This window comes from Leguminivora glycinivorella, chromosome 7 (genome assembly GCF_023078275.1).
Source record: "Leguminivora glycinivorella isolate SPB_JAAS2020 chromosome 7, LegGlyc_1.1, whole genome shotgun sequence".
In the NCBI taxonomy this organism is placed as follows: Eukaryota; Metazoa; Arthropoda; class Insecta; order Lepidoptera; family Tortricidae; genus Leguminivora; species Leguminivora glycinivorella.
In genome coordinates this window covers 24678917-24703190 of record NC_062977.1, presented here as the reverse complement: position 1 = coordinate 24703190, position 24274 = coordinate 24678917, and the positions used below count along the sequence as shown (strand labels likewise).

At 36.9% G+C, this 24274-nt stretch overlaps 1 protein-coding gene across 2 annotated transcripts in view; it reads right to left on the bottom strand.

Moving 5' to 3' along the window:
- LOC125228167 (protein tiptop) overlaps positions 1 to 24274 on the bottom strand; it is a 478035-nt gene that overhangs the window by 433024 nt on the left and 20737 nt on the right. The window contains exon 1 of one of the 2 annotated variants that reach the window (XM_048132624.1): positions 9496 to 9544. The exons of the other annotated variant lie outside the window; for it this stretch is intronic. The gene's annotated coding sequence lies outside the window, so the exon portion shown is untranslated. Of the gene's footprint in view, positions 1 to 9495; positions 9545 to 24274 lie in introns of those variants that run through there. 2 annotated transcript variants of the gene reach the window in all.

Below are 24274 nucleotides of genomic sequence, written 5' to 3'. Positions count from 1 at the left end.
AAAAAGATATTTAACACTTACCTGGTCTTCGGTTTCTTAACATTTTAAGGAGAAAATGTTCATTCACCGGTCACTACAGCCTTCGCACAACCTTCTGCGCGCGAGCCGCTCGGCCGACTGTCGGACTGGCGCAATAACTTTGGAAGGTATACTTTTACAACTAGCGGGGTTTTAGCGTAGCTTTGCTGGTTTGTCCTGTTTCAGTGTGGCATTATGAATATTTTTTAGTAATAAATTCACCGTAAAGCGCAGTAACTAGGTTTTAGTGATGTATTTGTAACCGAAATTACAATGAAAGTCTTTAAATACACGGTTAAAGGACTTTAGCCGTGTTTAAGCGTAGTATTTTATTTAAAAAAGTGAATGTTATAAAATGTAATAACGCAATTAAACGGCTTTAATGGGAATTTATGAAGCTTATGTCAAGTAACGTTGTTATAGTTATGTATCGTGTGATAAAACTATGAAGATAAACAACTGTTAAGCGCTTTAATATAAGTTATAGAAGTCAAATGTGGGTTTGCGGTTTTATACTATTGAAAAGGGTTATAAAATAGTGCACTTAGCGAGGTATGTCGACTCTGTATCTCGGTAACTAAAAATGATAAAAATATGATTCCAAGATCAGTCGATGGGGAATTCTTTCCTATTTAAGAATATTTATCCAAATGAAAACTGGTAATATGCAGCTTAGAGGGGTTCTAGTGATAGGACGGCAGATTGTATCAAAGAATATATGTATTTCATTTGATGGAACAAATTAAGTGGGAAAACTAGGAAATTTTGATTCTACATTTACTTGAAATGGACTTGAATTTCATTTGTTCTAAAAATTTTAGAAACAAAAGAAATGCTATAAATTAAAAAGATCTAAAGAAAAAACAACAAGGCCCACTGGTGGCTGAGCCGGGAGTCGAACCCAGGTCTTCAGCTTACGCGGCTAACGTATTTACCACTAGACTACCCGCCCGCCCAAACAAAGAACAAATAAAAAAATATGGAATAAAATAATTTGATTTGTTCCCTAGTTGAAAAGAAATTCTACGTTATTTGTTTACATTAAACTTAAAATTCCATTGAAACCAAATGTATGACGACATACGAGATACCTATCTCCTATTTATACCTATAAATAAATAAAAAATCGTAGGATTACTCTACACAGATTGGATCTTCTAGTGGCCTATTTCAGGATAGTGACAATTGTCACCCGATAGTGACACTTCGCTGTTATGCCTGTTCAAGAAGTAAATATTGACGCTGAGTAACAATATTACTTATCAACCCAGAAATAGGCACAGAATTGTCAATGTCTAATGTCAATGTCACTGTAGTAAAATAGGCCACGGATATAATGCACATACCAAACACTCTCGTTAAAAAAAAAGTCAAAAGTCCTCACCTCGACATTGGCAGAATCCACCTGGCTTAAATTAACGAGGAGTAAAAGCCATGAGAGAAAAAAAAATAATGCACATGGAACCCTTTACCGCTGGAAAGCCACATAACCTACATTCAATCACCAAGATTGACAGAACGCAGTCAGCGATCAAAACTCTCCCCTCAATCACTGCGGTGTTCGTTGCATGTAATAATTAATTACTAATTAGTTATTATTAATAAAAATATTAATTACTACTATGTGTACTCATGCGATCAACATATTACCGTACAGTCATTCATATTACTACAATAGGCTACTTTCCTACTAGTCAAATCAGCTTCTTTTTAAGAACTGTCAAAACGATTTGCTAATATGGAATTACTATGAAATACTGAGGAATGGTGTCATCACGTCACGGTCAATTCATTTACTTTATATCTTTCTCTTTGACTTATTAAATAGAAATTGTGTTTAAATATTTTTCCCCTCACTAACTCGGAAACACGTGTTTTGTCCTTTAATACCAGCGGGTAAAAACGCATTTTATCCACTAGTGGGTAAAGTAATTTGACCTTGAATATAATCAAGTTAACTGCTTCGAAATTGATAAAAGTAGGTGAATCTAGTAATAAAGATGATTTACCACCTGTGGAACTACTGGAACAAGTGATAAACGCATTTTTTGCGTTGTAGTTTCCTCGTTATAGTGAGGGGAAAAGTTTTGTGGTACACACGAGTGCAAATATATTTTACTTCTCGTGTGTTGAAAAACTCGCAAGCTCAGGATTCTATTTTCGAACCACTCGCTTCGCTCGTGGTTCAACTATAGAATCCTTTCGCTTGCTCGTTTTTCAATTCCACACTCGGCGTTAAAATACAACTTTGCACTCTTGTATAACAAATAACTATTATTTACTGCCTGTTGCCTGTGTGGTGACGGGTTAAGAATTTCACCACCCCCTTTCTTCCCGTGGATGTCGTAGAAGGAGTTTGTGGGATATGGGTTAAATTGTGGCGTAATAGGCGAGAAGCTAGCAACCTGTCACTGCAATGTCACAGTTTCGTTTTCTTTCAACCCCTTATTTTCCAGGAGTGGCACTGAAGCTTTATTAGTTTCATGTGCTCTGCCTGCCCCTTTTTGGGATGCAGGCGTGATTGTATGTATGTATGTATTTACTGTCCATATTTTCCTTCTAATTATGTAGTGTGGTGCTTTATTTCGTGCTCTGCATAATTTTTTTTAAAGTTGGTATAGGAAACTAGCCTATTCACGCGGAAATAGTAGATACAATTTTATTGGTAAACCTCCAAAACAAAATACGACGTTTCTTTCGTAACATTTCAGAAAATGACATAGGTAGATATGTGTTATTTTGTCATGGCTTGAAAAAACACTGTCATGTCATTTGTTTCGTCATGTAGGTTTCGAGTAGGTAAAAACTCTCGTAAACTAAAAATTCCCAGATTTTTTCAATATTCTGACTGACTTTTGAACTATTAATTTGAACTAAAAATTCTTTATGCACTGCACCCTTGTAAACATCTATATTAAAACAAACCCATATCCCAGCAATAACTGTAAATAACATTAGCCCGATAACGCCATTGTATGGACCGGCCGTCGCAGGACTCGCAGGCATGATTGACAGCGCGTATTATAACGTGACACTACCACGTGTTTATCATCGCCTGGTACTTTTAAAAGACTAGGCTTTTAAAAGTACCAGGCGATGTGGCAAAAACTTTGTTTTTAAGTAGCACTTTATTTACTTACCCCCCCTTTTCATAAACGTACACTAAAGTTTGTCCCTTTCTGACGTATCGGTGTGATAGAAAGGGACAAACGAACTTTATCGGCTTGATAACTTTAATGAATGTTTATGAATAAGGGGGTTACTGTTTACTGTAAAGTCATTATGATTTGTAATAGTGCTTTCTAACCGACTTAAAAAAAGGAGGAGGTTCTCAATTCGACTGAATGTTTTTTTTACTAATGTCAATCATTAAAATCACTTAAATAAGATTTGACATTAACCTTTCTGATCAATGTCAAAAACATGAGCAGTATCATCAATTCAATCAATGTAAATAGTCGGCAAAAGTTTATTTTTGATTATATTTATTTTATAAGGCAAGACTGGTTAAAGAAATAAGATACTTCAATAATAATCTAAATTAGAATCGTCAAATTCTTATAATTGTTTGATATTTTACAAAAGAAGTACTATCCTAAAAATGTATGATAAATGCTTTAAGTGGTTTTACTTCTGGTGCTTCTACTTTTTTCTACTTCTATGGTACAGTAAGAGCTGATCCTAATCCCACGGACTATCAGTTTTCCGGACTACAAAGTTATTCATTAATGACACTTTCTACGTCTGACAAGCCGATAAAGGGGTTAAAAGAAATTATGATGATTCATTGGCAGATTCCTACCCCATCGGTCACAGAACAACATAACCCACATTCGACTTCCGACACCCACGAAAGGAAAGGGGGTGGCAAAATTCTTAAGGCTCTTGGCAAATATGGGGGTCATGGGCTTCCTCTTGGCCACAGACTAGCCAAAGGCCAAAGGCAAATGTGGCCTACAAAGGAGTGAGCTCACTCAGAACTAGAATAAAAACCTTAAGTCTATGTGGCTCCAGTTCTTAACCACCACATAGGTACCCAAAAATGTATTACTAAAATCGATGATCATAAATTTATAAAGTTGTATCATGTACTTACAATGATCAGGCAATATTTTGTTTGAAGTTTAAACAAAAATGTTATCGTTGCATTATAGTTTCGATGATGCCAAGAATCCAATCACCGATTTCTGTTTTCACCTAAACTATTTTGGTTCAGTGATCCAAAGTGAATCTTGGCCTCCAAAACGAGAAATCGCCACCTGTCCTGATCCTGCGCAGCCTCTTGCCAGTCACTGACTTGAAACTGACGCAGATCCGCCACCACACTGTCCTCCCAGCGATATCTGGGTCGACCCGCCGGACAGCCACCAGCCGGTCCACCCAAGAACGCTCACTTGACAGCCCGAGCGTTGCCCATTCTAAGTAAGTGACCGAACCAGCGAAGTCTGTGGGCTTTCGTTTCGCCAATGATATATTATTGGGTTCGCCTTCGGCCACTAACACATGGTAGGGGTATTTAATTTCATTCGCGCCGCATCGCAGCGAACAGCGTCAGTCAAAAATGGTTAATTCGGTGAAAATTCTCTCGCACTAAATTAGCAGGCAGGTTTGACGGGAAATCAATTGGCATGTCCAGAATGGACGGTCTATTTAGAATAAAGTTGTATGTTTTTAGAATTTGAGTACAAATAAACTGTCATCATCATCCTCCTTGCGTTATCCTGGCATTTGCCACGGCTCATGGGAGCCTAGGGTCCGCTTTGATAACTAATCCCAAGATTTGGCGCAGGCACTAGTTTTTACGAAAGCGACTGCCATCCTGACCTTCCATTCCAACCCGACGGGTAAACTAGACCTTATTGGCATTAGTCCGGTTTCTTCACGATGTTTTCCTTCACCGAAAAGCGACTGGCAAATATCAAATGACATTTCGCCCATAAATACCGAAAAACTCATTGGTGCGAGCCAGGGTTCGAACCCGCGACCTCCGGAACGAAAGTCGCACGTACTTACCGCTAGGCTACTAGCGCTTCTACGAAATAAACTGTCTATTCCATCATCATCATTATATAAGTCTTTTAATGAGCAAAGATTCGTTTACCCCCTTCTTTGCCAAGAGTGGCACTGAAACCTGAGTAGTTTAATGTACTCTGCTTATCCCTTTACGGGATACAAGCGTGATTGTACGTACGTTTGATAAGCATAGGCCTCTCTTCCAGTACGTCACTTGTTATGGTCGAGCTAGTCTCAATGTCAAAGCCTCAAGAATTTTACCACCCCCTTTCCTTTCATGAGTGCTGTAGAAGACGAATGTGGGATATGTATTCAATTTTATTGTTCTGTGGCCGATGGGGTAGCAATCTATTCTGCCAATACAACATCATAATTTCTTCTAACCCCTTTATCGGCTTGTCAGAAGTAGAAAGTGTCATTAATGAATAACTTTGTAGTCCGGAAAACTGATAGTCCGTGGGATTGGGATTAGCTCTAACTGTACCATAGAAGTAGAAAGAAGTAGAAGCACCAGAAGTAAACACCACTTAAAGCATTTATACTACATTTTTAGAATAGTACTTCTTTTGTAAAATATCAAACAATTATAAGAATTTGACGCTTCTAATTTATATTATTATTGAATTATCTGATTTCTTTAACCAGTCTTGCCTTATAAAATAAATGTTATCAAAAATAAAATCTTGCCGACTATTTACATTGATTAAATTGATGATACTGCTAATGTTTTTGACATTGATCAGAAAGGTTAATATCAAATCTTATTTAAGTGATTTTTAATGATTAACATTTGGTATTCATTTAATTCTGGCACAAAAATTGTGAATAAAGTTATAATATTTATCATGAACCGAATATAATGTTTGAGGCCGTGTTCAATTGTGTTTTTAATTTCTTTTTTTTAGTTCTTTGCATTTGGACCATAAGTGTGTTAAGTTTTTTTTTTATTAGCCTATATGGTGTCCCACTGCTGGGCAAAGGCCTCCACTCCCTTTCCCCAGTCCTCACGGTTTGATGCCCGCTCTTGCCAGTTGCTGCAAAATACGTCGAGGTCGTATGTGTTAAGTTATTTAATAATATTTAAATTGTTAATATACATAGATATACAAAATAGACTGTTAAGCGGCTACATTAAGTCAATAAATACAACTACAAAAGGATACGTATTAATTAAAATATCAATAACAGTATACTTTATATGTTGTCAACGCCAAAAACTATCATATACCTAATTAGCCTTTTCTAAAAAACAATATTCAACTTTTACACAATTAAAATAAAGTTAAATATTAAAACCACAATCGGATTCGACACAACGTGAAATCCCACACACAATCTTCCGTCAGAATTGAGATCTTTCGATTAGATTATTAAATAATTTCTAGAATATGTATCAACAACAACATACAATCACGCCTGTTTCCCATCAAGGGGTAGGCAGAGCACATGAAACTGTTAAAGTTACAGTGCCACTCTTGGCAAATAAGGGGTTGAGAGAAAACTAAACTGTGACATTTCAGTGATAGGTTGCCAGCCTCTCGCCTACGCCACAATTTACCCCATATCCCACAGTCGCCTTCTACCGAATATGTATAGATCTTGATTATGAATCTGTGGTATTCAGTAATGAAGATATGTGCCAGTGGGTGGCATGTGATGTAAGGAAGTAGAAAATCTTTAATTTGCGTAAATGTATGGATCTGACTTAGTCGCGCTTTCATAGTTGACGTTTTCTACCACATATAAAGCCAATATAATATTACCAAATATTAAGTACAAGCACCATCCTATTATACCGGAGGTAAAAACAGTAATGAAGGTAATATTGAAGTAGGTATACTAATGGGACAGATTCACATATTTATCTTGTATTTTATAACGTTGCTTTATGTATGTCAAAGTTAAAAAGAATAGTAAAATATGTGGAAAAGTCGAAGTATTTTAAATTACATATTTATCCAATTAAGTGGTTAATATTCTAATAGACAAAAAAAGACACATTTTCCATGCACTTAAAAAATACTGCATATGACGTATAAGGTATAAATTAACATTTACATACATTCTTGAGGAAGGTAAGGGTTAAACCCTTCACTGCCTAGTGACATCATGAATGATAATGTAACCGCATGTATAAACTATAAATGACTAGGTGGCGAAGGGTTAACGTTTAAAAGCGCCTTTTCTGAATTAATTTTTTCAATGCCCAAAGCAATCCATGTACTAATATTATAAATGGAAAAGTGTGTGTGTCTGTTTGTTTGTCCGTCTTTCACGGCAAAACGGAGCAAGATTTTTTATGGGATAGGAGGCAAACGAGAAACAGGTCGCCTGATGGTAAGCGATCACTGCTGCTCATGGACACCCGAAACACCAGAAGTATTTGAGGTGCGTTGCCGGCCGTTGCCAATTGACGTGTTTTTTTAAGTGCAGATAGTTGAAACGATGGAAAGTGACAAAGGCTACTTTTTGTCTCTTTCCAACCCCGCACTTCCCTAAAAAAAACCGGCCAAGAGCGTGTCGGGCCACGCTCAGTGTAGGGTTCCGTAGTTTTCCGTATTTTTCTCAAAAACTACTGAACCTTTCAAGTTCAAAACAATTTTCCTAGAAAGTTCTTATAAAGTTCTACTTTTGTGATTTTTTTCATATTTTTTAAACATATGGTTCAAAAGTTAGAGGGGGGGGCGCACTTTTTTTTCCTTTAGGAGCGATTATTTCCGAAAATATTAATATTATCAAAAAACGATCTTAGTAAACCCTTATTCATTTTTAAATACCTATCCAACAATATATCACACGTTGGGGTTGGAATGAAAAAAAATATCAGCCCCCACTTTACATGTAGGGGGGGTACCCTAATAAAACATTTTTTTCCATTTTTTATTTTTGCACTTTGTTGGCGTGATTGATATACATATTGGTACCAAATTTCAGCTTTCTAGTGCCAACGGTTACTGAGATTATCAGCGGACGGACGGACGGACAGACAGACATGGCGAAACTATAAGGGTTCCTAGTTGACTACGGAACCCTAAAAAGTAGGAAGTTTGTATTAAGCATTTCGCGAATTTCGAATTTAACGTAAGCAAAGCCGCGGGCAAAAGCTAGTTCACAAATAAAACATACATCCTAGATCTATAATTACGCTTTCACTAAGACAAATAGTTATATAACTAAAACACACGTTCGATTATAAATTGCCACATTTCCATAATTCGCCTATGAATAATCGACTCAGTCATAATCGAAAATATTGAGTTATCGATTCGGCGTCAATATTGATTTAGTTTCGATTATTAATTTAAACTGGCCATTTATGACGAAGATATATATTATGGAACCGGATTATATAAATTGTTTATGTCCTTTTGGAGTTGCTAGGCGTTGAAAATGGTTATGGAAAAAACCAATCAAGTTTTTTTTCATATTTTGACGAGGGTGACAACGCTTTAAGAATTTTAGGTTAAATGGGTTTAAGTTACTTATTTAGCGTTATTTATTTTAACTTTATTGCACAGTAAAAAAAATTACAAAAAGTGAACTTAATGCATTCAACAAGCATTTTCTACCAGCTAACCTTTTAGGCCAAACATAAATTTATATCGTGATATCACTTTTTATTTTGTACCTAAGGAAATGACAATCTGATTTAGTTGGGTAGTTGACTGGGTGAACTACCCAACTAAATGTGTGTGGTCCCAAAAAAACTGGTCCCTTAAAAAAATATATTTAAAATTATACAGTCTACTGTAGACTTACGTAGGTCTACCTACGTAAGTCTACATACATAGTTAGATAACATTTTATTTAATACCACCTTTTTATTGAAATAAATAAATAAGTAATTAGATATTATTGGACATTCTTACAACAGATTAATATCGGGGACACCTTATACAGATCAACTTAGACCAAACTAAGCAAAGCTTGTACTATGAGTGCTAAGCGACGATATACATACTAGAAAACATCCATGACTCAGGAATAAATATCTGTGCTCATCACACAAATAAATGCCCTTAACGGGATTCGAACTCAGGACCGCGGCTTAGCAGGCAGGGTCACTACCGACTGAGCCAGACCGGTCGTCACTGATTGACTGAGGCCCACGGTAAGCTCAAGAAGGCTTGTGTTGCAGGTACTCAGACAATGATACACATAATATACAAATACTTATATACATAGACAATAGGTAAACACCAATAGGTACACACTTCCAAATGTTATTATAACTACCTTTCTAGGTAGATATTTCTAAGGGTGTGAAACTTGAATGTACCTACCGTAAACCGCCGTACAATACACGTGCGAAGAGGAAATTTTAACGCGTGTCAAAGAAAAAAAAACTTACACAATACGGAAAAAAACATTACCTTACTTAATAAATACTTAGACAAAACGTGATCATTTTAAATTAGTTTTGAAGTTCTTTTCGTTATTTTTAAAACATACACAAAATCTCACCTCCAATATCAAACAGTGGCAGCCCTACCATACAAGTTGATAAATAGTCGCGAGCGATTTGCACAGTCATTAGGGCCGCGACACATGTCGGCCCGATTCATTGCTCCTGTCGCCTTTCTGTATTATACTTCAATTTGTCCCAAGTCACTCGCTCTTCGGGGTTTTTCTTTGTTCTGTTTGGTTTTTGGTGACAAGAAATAGTTATCTTAAGGTGAAATTCAGTGATTTATGCAGGAATACTGTTACATCATTGTAATACCAGAAATCAGTAGCACTGTTGCAGTCACTCATCATCCTCCTTGCGTTATCCCGGCATTTGCAACGGCTCATGGGATCCTGGGGTCCGCTTTTACAACTAATCCCAAGACTTGGCTTAGGCACTGTTTTACGAAAGCGACTGCCATCTGATCTTCCAACCCGAAGGGTAACTATTAGGCCTTATTGGAATTAGTCCAGTTTCCTTACGATGTTTTCCTTCACTGAAAAGCCACTGGCAAATATCAAATGACATTTCACACATAAATTCCGAAAAACTCATTGGTACGAGCCGGGAACCCGCGACCTCCGGATTGAAAGTCACACGCTCTTACCGCTAGGCCACCAGCGCTTCTTAAATACAACAGCACTTATCAATTTATTATAAAGCTATTATGTTCTGCAAGTACTAATCATGAAGGGACTATGGTCGTGGCAATGGAGACAAATAAGAACACGGCTTCCCTGACGGTAAGCTAACCGAACGTAAATTCGAATTCTACATTGTATGATAAACAAAATGCTTCTGATAGTTAATCAACATTCAAAAGCTCATCATCAAGTATCAATAACAAAAAAACTATTATAACACTTCTAATACCAGCTATAATTGCTACTGCACCTGGCAAGGGTGACCAAAATTCCCGTAAACAGAAGGACAAAAGTCCCACAAAAGACTCACGTAATATGTTCTTTTGATAGTGCATTGCTTCCCCTATAGTGAGTCAGCGAAAACATGTGTAGGGTTGAAGGGTATTCGATTGCCAAGTTTGGAAATGATTTGCAAATCGATTAGGTTGGAACTGATATATCACAATATATATTCTTTTCACACTTTAGTAGGACTAAATACATAAGAATATTGTGTTTAGAGCAATTCTTTCTAAGTGTGTATATTTTTAGTGTAAATTTATTTTTAACTCCATGATTTACTGGTAGAGAATATTTTAAGGCATTGGGTCTGCTTTTTATATTCTTTAAACTTAAATAAAAAAGCACAAAGGTAGGTCAAAAGCACATAACGAAAAGTAAATTTACATACAAAAATCTTCACATACCAAAAGTGTAATTAAAAATAAAGTTTAAGTAGACACTACATAATTTAGTGATTTAATTTTAACGATAAGGAGCGGGGTTTAATAGTTAGTTTATTTGTAAATATTTATTTTAAGTTACCTTTTATTAAAATATTGTATTTTCTTTGACTTATTAAATATATTTCTTAACAAACATTTAGTGATTTATTGATTAAAATACTAATTTAAATATTCGTCCTGATCACAATACACACACAATTATAACTACTTAATTCAATAAAAAATCTGATAGGCAAAGTTCACTTCATAAAAATCTTTAAGCAATAATGATTTATAATGCCTAAATCAGTGCCAATCTGCCAATACACTTTCCAATAACTAAGCGCTAGTTTTCCCCGCTCATTTCTCAAAAAAACACCTTTTTCATCAACATAATACCCATACACTCCGTACAATCTCGAAACGTCAAACGTCGAGTCACCGCGATCAAAGGATCCACCATTTTCCGGCCGAACAACATCATTTGTTATTCCCATAGAGAGTATTTTTTCAAGTTGATGAAAGCGAGCTGTTAATAAAATCGCACTTCATCCGTTTTTGTCGATCATCGTCACTTAGCCGGCGATTGTGGGGCGACAACGCGACGGGACTTTCGTTCATTAAATATCGTTTTGTCAGAGATATCAAATATCGTTTTATTAGAGTAGACAGCGATTTTTATTCTTGTGAGACTTTCTTAAGTCAAAAGTATCAAAATGATGAATATGAAGAATTATGATAATTTACAATCTAATATTATGTAGCTACATGTGTGAAAAAGTGGTGTACATCAAACATATAAGACAATATTATTGACATGTCAAAAATTAATGCTAGCAGCGGCTGTTGGAACTAACTTGAACTACATAATAAAATTTGTCTTTATAAGATTTAACATACAAAAACATTTAACGGCAGCACCAGTTGTTCACGTGGTGAAATACAATGCACTAGACGAAAAGAATACAAGATTGTCATATTTAACGTATCAGAGAAGTTCATTGATTAAAGAGTCTAATCAAAAAACGGGTAGGAAACTAATCATTGTGAAAACTAGTTCATAGTACGTTATCACTTATCTTATCACATCAGTTGACTTTGAAACATTCCACAGAGTCTGCGAGAAATAGGACTAGTCCTGAGTTCGCAAGTAGCGTGGTCCCCCTAGCGATCAACAGGGCGCAAGTCACCGTGCGTTGACAACCCTCGCCTGACGACTTTGACACATTGCAGTGACAACCCTGGAGTCTACGCTTTGTGCGAAAAGGCCGAAGAGTGTTTGCAAAATGGAACGTTTTTAAAAGTTTATAGATCCAGAGCTCGATTCAGATTTTTCACAATGTGTGATAAATTTGGTACGACTTTGAAGATCGCTTATGCTGATGGGTGCAACAATAAAGTAGCTTAGATACATATACAGACTCACGCCTGTACAATTTTTAAAAAAGGGTAAGCAGAGTACATGAAACGGACAGGGTCGAAAGAATACTAAATAGTGTTTTTCGCAACGATCGCCAAGGTCAATTCAAACCCCATAAAAAATATTAACAAGCACCTAATTTAGAATTTAGAACTGATGTGTTCTTAATCAGGTTTAATCTCAAAGGAGACGTCTTTCTTTGGCAAAATTTTGAGTTTACTGTGTATGCATTGTTGGCGACAGGCACGCGCGACCTTCTATTGGTTTGAAATTATGTCACTTTTGAAGACTGTTTTGAAAAATGACTTAAGAATTCAGTCTGCCTTGTGTCACCGAATTGTATCGTTGTTTACTTACTTAACTTCTATTAAAATAAGTATTTTTACAAAGTGTTTCCGTCATCTCCATTACAGCCCACAATAGAATACCACTAGTTATCATAGGCATGCCTAATAATATTTTTTTAGTGCATAACACGCGAATATCCGATCCACCATTCGATCACGGACACAAACTACATGTCTTTATAATCTATCTACCTAAATTACACTTGAAATAGTAGCTCTTGTTATTCGATGTATTTAAAATTAACGAAATATGTTTGAGTGACCATCATCTTAAATCCACATTCAAATCGTACTAATTATTGTCCATTCTCACCTCGATTGACATTGACGTTTGTCAATTCATCGCCGTGACTGTCGATAATGAAGATCTGTCAGACTGTCATGGCGGGTGGGCCATTGTTTAGATGTTGAAAGAGCAATTAGATCGGAATAGATATGATGCAGAAATGACGGAAAGAAATGAAGTAAGGTAAATAAATGCCTTTTAAATGTTCAGTTCAGTACAGTTCAGTTCTTTATTTGCCAATATAGACACGAAAGAGTAGTTATACACTATAAATAATCAACAATAAAAAGGTACGTAACAAAACAATAACAACAAACAACGAGATAATGAAATAAGTGAATTAATAAATAAATTAAATTGTTGACTATAGCGGAAGAGTAGTCTGTAAAAATGAAAAAGTAGTCTTCATTTTCCATATTATTGAATATTCACTTAGAGATCCTCTTGTACCTATTAATAGGAAACTTGACTGTTCTTAAAATAAAATATATTATACCATGCACTTTCTAAATCCAAATTCTATTTAATAAGTCCGGTAGAAATATATAAAGTAACTGAATTGACCGTGACGTCACCCAATTCGATTTCATATTTATTCCATGTTAGCAAGTCGTTCAAATTCGTTTTGACAGTTCTTAAAAAGAAGCTGATTCAAATCAGCTAGGAGGTAAGTAGCCTATTGATGGAAAGAGCCATAAGGTAATAGGCGGCAGATGAATTAATATCTATAGCAGTAGTAAAATAAACGGGTAACAACCATGTATAATGCAGAAAGTGGGGATGGGATCCGAAAAACCTTAGTCACAGTTTAATACAGAGTACTCGTACAGTATGGCCACTCCCGCTCCCCGCTGAAAGTGGCCCCCATCCGCTCTCGGTTACATCACAGTCACTGTCAAAAAAACAGTCGACCTGTCATATCTCACACATACAAGCATGGTACGCGTTCACCTACACAGCTTACAATGTGTGCTAGGAACGCGCCTCTTTCATATATTTGATCGCCAGTGTCCAAGATGTGCCTTAGTGGTATTAGTGGTCGCTCAAGGTCAAATTGAAGCGACACGCGGGCCTATTCTTCCAAGCAGACCACTGCTGACTGAAGATCCCCAGGGTCAGAGTCTTGGGGGAACTTGGAGACCACATAAATAAGCCGAGGTACTCTTATTTCCGATGAACTACATACAGTAAGGGGTTCTTCAAAAAAGGAGTGTACAAGTTTTTAATGGGTCAGCATGTGACACACCTTGAGTTGCAGGCGTCCATAGGTTACGGTGACCGCTTTACATCAGTATAACTGTTTGCCACCGATGTGGTATAAAAAAAATAAGTGACTAATGACTATCATTGATAAAATAAAATATTTATCAAGAGATGCAACAAAAACATTTCGGTAAACAAAGCAAAGAGTGTTGTCCGCAGAATTGGACAAATGGACGGCCATTTAAAACCACCAATGTATACCTAAGAACAGTTACTCGAAACATCAAGATTTCTGTAAATTTCTTTCAACAGATAAAGACGTCTGTCACTAAACAATAGGGGAGTTATCTTAAAAAATCGTTCCATTTAATTAAAGAGCCACAAAAGATGAATTTGTTGTAACGATAGCTATTGAGCACAATCGGGTCGCACAATTACTAGTGATCGCTGCGTGATTTGGCGGTCCTTTGTCGGCGTCTGTCACTGAGGAGTTCGTTCTACTTGGGTTTTTAGACCTTGGAACTAAAAGTTTGGGGCTAAGGGTCCCTCTTAACCAGAATATTTCAATAGTCCAAAACATTGGTCTTAGCACTAACAAGAATATGTTTTGATATTTTCTGGTCTAGCACAACTTGTACTCTTGCCCGCGAGTCCACACTTGAAGTCGCGCTTGATATATGGACACCGCTCGCGAGAACGCAAGTTGTACTGAACGGACTGGTATATACTGCTTTTTAATTTGATATTGGTTCATTATATGTAGGCAAACACATATTACAGACGATTGATCAAGACAGAACAAGCATCTTCTGGGCGAGCTCACTCCATCGTAGGCCACGTCTTTGCCTTTGGCTTTGGCCAAGAGTAAGCCTATTTATAATAATAAAAAAAATACAGATGGATGTTGAGGAATAGAGCGGGAGGGGTAAACCCAAGCAACGACGGATGGATCGTGTGAGAGAGGATATGAAAAAGAAAGAAGTGAGTGACGAAAGATAGAGAAGAATGGAAGATGAAGTCAAGTTGTACCGACCCCGAATAACGTGGTATAAGGGTAGGAAGAAGAAAAAAATCCTGCAAATCCAACTAATGTTTTTGGCGCTCATAACATGAGCACCAAAACAATAGATAAAGGAACAAACTTCGCAGTGAACATAGACGACATGTTTACATGTGGCTTTTCTCCCTAAAATAATATTGCGACTGATGCCAACATCGTTCAAATCAACAGAGAGAAAGACTGCGACATAATGTAACACTTCTGTCTTCTTCATTGTTTGTAACATTTTTATGTGATGTTGAAATAGTTATTTGTTATACAAGGGGGCAAAGTTGTATTTTAACGCCGAGTGTGGAATTGAAAAACGAGCAAGCGAAAGGATTCTATAGTTGAACCACGAGCGAAGCGAGTGGTTCGAGAATAGAATCCTGAACTTGTGAGTTTTATAACACACGAGAAGTAAAATACATTTGCACCCGAGTATAACACAAAACTTTTCCCCTCACTATAGCGAGGAAACTACAACGCAAAAAATGTGTTTATCACTGCTTCCAGTAGTTCCACAGGTGGTAAATCATCTTTATTACTAGATTCACCTACTTTTATAAATTTTAAAGCAGTTAATTTGACTTTATTCAAGGTCAAATTACTTTACCCACTAGTGGATAAAATGCGTTTTTACCCGCTGGTATTAAAGGACAAAACACGTGTTTCCGAGCTAGTGTGGGAAAAAAAGATTTTCTATATCTATGTCTATGTCTATGTATGTACATTTTTGTATTGAGTCCTTAGATTTTAGGGTAAATATATACAAAAGACTTAAGCACTTTGCCTTAAGGCATTAAGTTCGCCATTTGTGCAATAAAGGTAAAAAAAAAAGACAAATTATTTTTATAATCTAAATATATAAAAGAAGAAGCTGACTGACTGACTGACATATCAACGCACAGCCGAAACCGCTGGTCCTAGAGATCTCAAATTTGGCACGTAGGTTCCTTATATAGTGTAGAGGAGCACTAAGAAAGGATTTTCCAAAATTTACCTCCTAAGGGGGTCAAATGAGGGTTCAAAGTTTGTATGGGGAAACAAGATTAGTTTGACTATTTTATTCGAAACTTCACAGGAAGATTCCTTAAGACATATGACTGAATACGTGTTTCAGGTTTTTTGAAAATTTAACCCCTAAAAGGGTGAAAAGGGGGTGATAAAGTCAAAAAACTAATATGGGTATCGTTTTTACGGTTTATTGGGATAGGGATAGGGATAGGGATAGGGATAGGGATAGGGATAGGGATAGGGATAGGGATAGGGATAGGGATAGGGATAGGGATAGGGATAGGGATAGGGATAGGGATAGGGATAGGGATAGGGATAGGGATAGGGATAGGGATAGGGATAGGGATAGGGATAGGATAGGATAGGGATAGGGATAGGGATAGGGATAGGGATAGGGATAGGGATAGGGATAGGGATAGGGATAGGGATAGGGATAGGGATAGGTATAGGGATAGGGGGATAGGGATAGGGATAGGGATAGGGATAGGGATAGGGATAGGGATAGGGATAGGGATAGGGATAGGGATAGGGATAGGGATAGGGATAGGGATAGGGATAGGGATAGGGATAGGGATAGGGATAGGGATAGGGATAGGGATAGGGATAGGGATAGGGATAGGGATAGGATAGGGATAGGGATAGGGATAGGGATAGGGATAGGGATAGGGATAGGGATAGGGATAGGGATAGGGATAGGGATAGGGATAGGGATAGGGATAGGGATAGGGATAGGGATAGGGATAGGGATAGGGATAGGGATAGGGATAGGGATAGGGATAGGGATAGGGACGGGGATAAGAATAGGGATTGGGGTCGGAATAATCGGTCGGCAATCGATATCTAGGCAGTGTAAAATGCAGGTGGCTCAGTGGGAAGGGATTAGTAAGTATGTATCGGCGAGTATCCTGCATCCGTAATAACTATTACATTCAATGTGCTGTAAGAAGATCGTTGTTTGCTTGCCTTTTATATGTTTACGTTTGCAATAAGTATAAGCAAAATGGAAAAAATTGTAAGCGATAATGCAAGGAAGTACTTTTTACCCTACCGACCATAGCGTCGAGATACTGGCTATGTGGGTTGTATGAAGTTTCCCCAGTATAAATATTTATATAGGTAAAATACATACATATTCGTACCTACTACCTACGCTGTGGTCGCTGTGTAACAATTCTACAATCATTGCAAGAATTTCTTTTAAAACAATAGTAATATGTGTAAGGTATAGTCAGCCAAAAAAGATAGCAGCAACTAGATCAGTTACAATGGCCCTCCAGTCGAGAATTGCCCCGCTTTACCTTAATCGAAATAATCGCGGACAGATGTACCTACAAAGAAACCTACGGATCCCCGCACACTATTTCATTGATATATTTTAGCGTTTGGCTTGACTCTCTTGTCTGTTGACGAGACCCAAGTGGAACGAGCCCGGTGTGTTTGTCTGTCAAGCAATAGATGATCGACGGCGTGACTGCGCAGTTTGCTATGATCCGAGCATACTTTAATTATCGATGTTGGTTTGTTGGAAGATCTATAGTTGATATGTTTATGTTGTTTGTGATATCTTCTTGCCAAAACTCAATAAGTTAAATACCTATTACGAAAGAGGATCAAGTATTATAGAGAGTTACTGTCAAAGTAAAATGACAATTTGGCCCATATTCATAGTTTGATATGTGTTAAAATGTCAAATATTAATATTAGCGCCATCTAGCCGAGCGTCCCCCAAAGGTGTAACGCCATCTAGGCCACCGTACCTTTTTGTATATGGCTCTAAGGTACGTTTTTTCCTTAGACTGTAGCTGTCTATAAGGAGTTACATGTGTCTTTGATATTACCTATTTAAGGAGACATTTCTAAGGGTTGCTTGTTAAGGCTCATGGGAGGCTGGGGTCGTTTGACAACTAATCCTAAGATTCGGCGTAGGCACTAGTTTTACGAAAGCGACTGCCATCCGACCTTTCAACCCGAAGAGTTAACAGGAATTATTGGTGTTAGTCTGGTTTCCGTACGATGTTTTTCTTTCCCGAAAAGCGACCATCAAATAGAAATGACATAAGTTTTGAAAAGATTATTGGTACGAGGCGGGGTTCGAACCCGCGACCTCCGATTTAAAAGTCACGTGCTAACTAAGTAATTGTTTGGAAACATTACTAATTTTAAATTTTAAAGTAAATTCTTTATTACGACCGGTCTGGCGCAGTCGGTAGTGACCCTGCCGCCCTGCTGCGCCGCGGTCCCGGGTTCGAATCCCGGTAAGGGCATTTATTTGTGTGATGAACACAGATATTTGTTCCTGAGTCATGGATGTTTTCTATGTATATAAGTATTTATATATTATATATATCGTTGTCTGAGTACCCACAACACAGGCCTTCTTGAGCTTACCGTGGGCCTCAGTCAATCTGTGTAAGAATGTCCTATAATATTTATTTATTCTACTCGACTGTATACACAAATCAAAATTAAATTCTTACAATCCTTTGACCATAAACACACATTAAGTTCATCTGTATCAAAATAACAGAATATGTAATAAATATTTAGGGTAAATTCGACACGCTCAGCGGGAGGTAACGTCTTCATTGGCCATTGACCATTGTTTATTTCTTCCGCAGTAACAATAAAATTAAAACATTGGGAATTATTGAATTCAAACTAATTTGGGAGAGTAATAACAATAAAACGAATGATCAAACTCTAGGCTCCACGAAAATTGTCGCAGGAAAGTGTGAATGGAAATAGTTATTTGTTATACAAGGGGGCAAAGTTGTATTTTAACGCCGAGTGTGGAATTGAAAAACGAGCAAGTGAAAGGATTCTATAGTTGAACCACGAGCGAAGCGAGTGGTTCGAGAATAGAATCCTGAACTTGCGAGGTTTTTAACACACGAGAAGTAAAATACATTTGCACCCGAGTGTAACACAAAACTTTTCCCCTCACTATAGCGAGGAAACTACAACGCAAAAAATGCGTTTATCACTGCTTCCAGTAGTTCCACAGGTGGTAAATCATCTTTATTACTTGATTCACCTACTTTTATCAATTTTAAAGCAGTTGATTTGACTTTATTCAAGGTCAAATTACTTTACCCACTAGTGGATAAAATGCGTTTTTACCCGCTGGTATTAAAGAACAAAACACGTGTTTCCGAGCTAGTGAGGGGAAAACGTTATTTATGTAATTATCATATTTATGTAAGTCTTAACATTAGAAAATATTTTATTTTTTTGATTTTGAGTACCGTAAAAATGGACCAAAATTCAGAACAGCGACTTAAAAAATCAATTATTTATGTAACTTATGCTACCACTTTATTAATTATTACATAATATGTGCATAGTAATATCCATCCTAATATTATAAATGGGAAAATGTGTGTGTCTGTTTGTTTGTTCGTCTTTAACGGCAAAACGGAGCGAACGGCAAATAGTTGAAGGGATGGAAAATGACATAGGCTACATTTTGTCTCTAACGCGAGCGAAGCCGCAGGCAAAAGCTAATTAGAATATATAGAAGGTATTTCCACACATACCACAAACAGTTGAAGAGTATACCTACAGTTCTTCAGTTTCATATCATCATTCTTTCAATCATTCATTCATTAATTCATTTCATTTATTGACAAGTAACAAGACTCATACATACATACAATCACGCCTGCATTCCATAAAGGGGTAGGCAGAGCACATGAACTACTCAAGTTTCATTGCCACTCTTGGGGTTGAAATAAAACAGAATTGTGACATTGCAGTGACAGGTTGCCAGCCTCTCGCCTACGCCACAATTGAACCCATATCCCACAGTCGACTTCTACGACACCCACGGGAAGAAAGGGGGTGGTGAAATTCATAACCCGTCACCACACGGGGGCTCATACAATTTGGTAGTATACAATAATTATTCTTATTTCTAATAATCAACGTTCTTTTCTCTGTAAAGCGATTTCCTCCTTACAATTTCGTGATACTTCAAATTGCATGTCTCAAATTATCACATCACATAACCCTTACATCATAAACTGCGTTAATAATCGGTAAAAACCATACAATGAGAAATGACAATCGTTGACGCTAGACGCCGATTGATATGCAGTCTGTCTCTGTCGCGCCAATGCGGAAGAGAGAGAGCTAACGATAACGACGCAGAACTAGACGCAACTATGGGAACAAATTAAATTATTTTAATAGTTTTTTTAAGTAGTCACACTACTATACATAAATTAAAAATCGAAAATGACGGACACCCCAGTGGCGAAGGCCGGATTCAAACCGGCGTCTATAGCAATCCGGGCTAACGCCATGAACCCCTGGCCACCCCGTCATAGCGGAAGCCGTCGAAATTTCTCTTCTATATGTTATAAATATTTGTAAGAAACAAGTTCATCTATTTGTATAGTGGCCGAGCGTGTCAGATTTTATACTGAAGTTGTTACTTGCTTGTGATTTTAAATATGTCTCAGGTCCTTGAGTGTTGATAATTTTTTGTGTTGTTGCAATTAAATATCACGTAACGAGGCATTTTTAATGTTTTTGTTGACTTCAACTTACAAAAATTGACGCCCGAAAGCTGCAAGCTGCGATTAGACGGACAACTCAGTGAATTTTACTGAGTTCATTTGACACGATAAGTAGATACGTTTGCTTGATCTATGGTATATATGACATCAGATCTCTGTGGATAACGATATTGTCGTAAGCGTATTAGCATTTGGCTACGTACCCTGCTATGTTAACAATCGATAAAAACCATACTATGAGATTTGCCGTGAGAGACGATTATAATGGAACATTAGTCTCATAACAAGCGTAAGTTACTATCGCGAAGACATAATAATTATTTAGTTTAGAATTTCGTTCAGTTATGAGATAGAATTGTTAGTTTTTCTCGATTTTTAGTTGAGATTTTTCTTTATAACATGGTCCACACGGTGGCAAACAAAGTGGCAAACTAGGTAGGTAATATGCAGACATTAAACGTCGATACGAACTCTATATCATCCCAAAGTTTCATCCTTGAGAAAATGAGGAAGGTCTGGTGGCTCTGGGCTCTTAGTCTATAACCAAATATGGCCAACACGTTTATAATTGTTCAACCTGTATAACAATCTTACTTATACATTATTCATTAATATAAAGTATTACTTCCCGTAATCGTATTTAAAAAAGGGTAAACTAATGTCTACTGTCACACCAGGATATCTTTACTAAAGATAAACATTTTCAACTTTATAACCATTTATGTAAAAAGTATGAAAGGGTAAACCGGGGCAACATGGCTAGTTTTTGTAAAGTTAATGTTATGCAACTTCAACGAATTCATCCCATAATAAGTGTCCTATAATTATACTAACAACTCTTTTAGACGTGCAGCTGGTAAGGCTGTGGCCCAGGTTTAAGCGGAGCGCTTGCTAATCCCAAGATATGGCGTAGGCAATAATTTTCACGAAAGCGACTGCTATCTGACCTTCCAACCCGAACGGTAAACTAGACCTTATTGGAATTAGTCCGGTTCCTTCGCGATGTTTTTCTTCACCGAAAAGCGACTGGCAAATATCAAATGACATTTCGCACATAAATTCTGAAAAACTCATTGGTACGAGCCGAGGTTCGAACCCGCGACCTTCGGGCGACCTTATCGCTAGGCTACCGCAGGTTCATAAAAGATGCGAATCAAATTAAAAACTGAAAAATGCAAATCGAATTAGTGTGTGGAGCATTATCTACTAATTCATCTATTAAGTAGCATGATTAAAACAATCATGGACTCTCATCGCCATCCTAGTCCTAAGAATTCCGTGCAAGAAAAAATTACAAAAAAAGAACAATCCTACAGAATGGTCTTTTTCGACCAGTACCCCTATCTAGGTAAAACATTACAGATACATTAAAACCGAGATAGGGGTACTGGTCTAAAAAGACCATAGACAGCCGGCCCGTAGACAGGCTCTCTAATGTTAAGACTTATAGAGGTAAACGCTTCCGCTACTCGCTACCTATCAACCACCTCTTTAACCACGCAACTGTCAATACATAAATTGCTCAGTGACAACATGTCAAACGCACAATTTAACCCAGACGGGCAGTCGATCAACATTCCTGACGAGAAATTATAGAATATCGATATTATCATAGAAATCGAAACTTATAGCTTAATCGGTGACCTTTGACCGTTTGATGACTTAAACCGTAACTTGTCAAGCAAAATGGTTCGAAATTCATATTTAAATATTGTATGAATAATATCATATGCGGCCAAAAACTTTCTCAACAGTTTTTGGCCAATCGAGAGAAATCAAAATCAAAATCAAAATAATTTATTCAGCAAATAGGCCACAGGGGCACTTTTACACGTCACATGTACATATTTAAAAAATATTTAAAATTGAGTTGAAATTACAATTGATACTATTATATACGAATTCTAAGTTCTAACTAAAGATAACTCTATACAATTAATTAGAGATGTAGAAGGTCTCTAAATGTCGAATTACAACCAAGAACTACACTAAATTTTAATATAAAAAGTACAAATACAAAAAAAAAAGTCTAAAATTACTTTAGAGGTGCAAATGACTCTAAATGTCACACAACTAAAAATAAAATGTATATTTACTTAATCTAATCTAGAGAGCCTTTATATAGCAGCTACAATAAAGCATCCGTCTTGCTATGGCAAGTATATCAGTGTGAGAGTGACAGGTGTCCCATATAACCATAATCGGTCGCCGTTCCTACGCAAATCCTCCTATTTTGTGTACACACAGGTCTTCAGGTCTCAATGCTTAGTCGCAGTACGGTCGACGTTTAGTCGAGGCGACCCAAATGGGGACGATTGGTAACAGGCACAAATGGTCACAGAAGTGACAGAAGTGTGCACTACGCGTGCACACATTGTTACCGTTTGGACCTTTCCGTACTTTCCCAAAATCATTCGTTCATTTCATTCTTTTCAAATGGCGGCTGTCAGAGACGTCAAAGTAAAAAAGAAATAAAATCATTTGACATTAAAATGTAATGGCGTAAGAATTTGTTAAAGATAAATATTGTTTGCATTTGTAATATAATGTGGGCTAATTACCATGGCCAGTTAAATTGCTCGAGTGATTTCATAAAATAAGTCTAAATTTATCAACGCGCCATCAATTTACCTCAGTTTAACCAGTAATAATATTATTGACTACTCGGTGTTTGCGTGTTATGTATATTGATTGGTGAAGCTTTAGTGCTCCGGTGCATATACTATACTGAAATAATAAAAATAATGCCTAGAAAACCAATAAAGTTGTTAAAATATGGATTAAGACGGTAATATTCCATGTAAAAAACAGTCGCCAAACGGTCATCAAACGGTCGACAAACGGTCGCAAAATGGTCGCAGCGTACACGCGTGACCAAAAGCAGTGAATATTTATTGGATTTTCAAAATGGCTTCTTATATTCATTTTTTTCAGGTATCCTCAAACTTTATAAACAATTAAATATGCCGTCGTACTCAGTTGCCCTCACTAAAGAAGATTAAAAAAAATTGTAACGTGCGTACCGAGCTGCTGGGTTGTAAAGGATCGGGGATCATATTTATTATTATGGTCTTCTATACAGCAACTAGTATTTTGCGGCATTTCACAATTGACACTTGTTGAAGTAGTCGTCATTAATATTACTATCAACATTAATTTCAGCGATCTGTATTTCTTTTGTCAAGATATTTGTATAGATAAATGTCCACAAATTTGTAATGTTAAAGAGACAGAAATAAAACGTAGTAGAGTAAATAATGTGTTTTTTTGTAACCTAAACAAAATACTTGTAGATACGAGTGCGGAAAAGAGGAAAATCGATACGAGTAGCGATAAATTAATACACGACCGAAGGGAGTGTTTTAAATCGACACGAGTTGTGAATGTCTTTTTCGCACGTGTATCGTACGACGATTTTCAGTACCTAAATCTAAGCTAAGAGTTTCGACCAGACAAGAAATGAATCATTGCTTGCTTTGCTCGTACTACTGCGTTAAAAAAAGCAGCATCTGTACTGAAAAAACTATCATTGCGCAACAGAAATTCTATTAATATCACAGTAAATACTCTATTTCATTTGATTCCTACTTTTATTGTGTAAAGCAACACTACCCTT